This window comes from Brassica oleracea, chromosome C6 (genome assembly GCF_000695525.1).
Source record: "Brassica oleracea var. oleracea cultivar TO1000 chromosome C6, BOL, whole genome shotgun sequence".
Classification (NCBI taxonomy): domain Eukaryota; kingdom Viridiplantae; phylum Streptophyta; class Magnoliopsida; order Brassicales; family Brassicaceae; genus Brassica; species Brassica oleracea.
Genome location: NC_027753.1, coordinates 12,698,005 through 12,698,309, shown reverse-complemented (window position 1 = coordinate 12,698,309; position 305 = coordinate 12,698,005).

Genomic DNA, 305 nt, shown 5'->3' with positions numbered 1-305 from the left:
TCGTCGTAAATACCACGTAAGCAGAAATCGTCGTAAATACCTCGTAGTGTAAAAGCTAGAAAAAAAAAGGAAAAGGATAAAAGTACCAGATTAAAAAGGAAAAGGAGAAAATACCAGATTAACATGTGGCAAGACTTCCAGCAATTATAATACGTAAGTCTCGCCCACATGAATTCTAATATCTTCTCCTTTTCCTATTTTTTTCAAATATTTATAATTTGAATAGGATTTTGCTGAGGAATGTGATTTGAGATAGGGTGTGATTTGAGAGTTTGTGTGTGGTTTGAGAATGAGAGTTCTGGGTC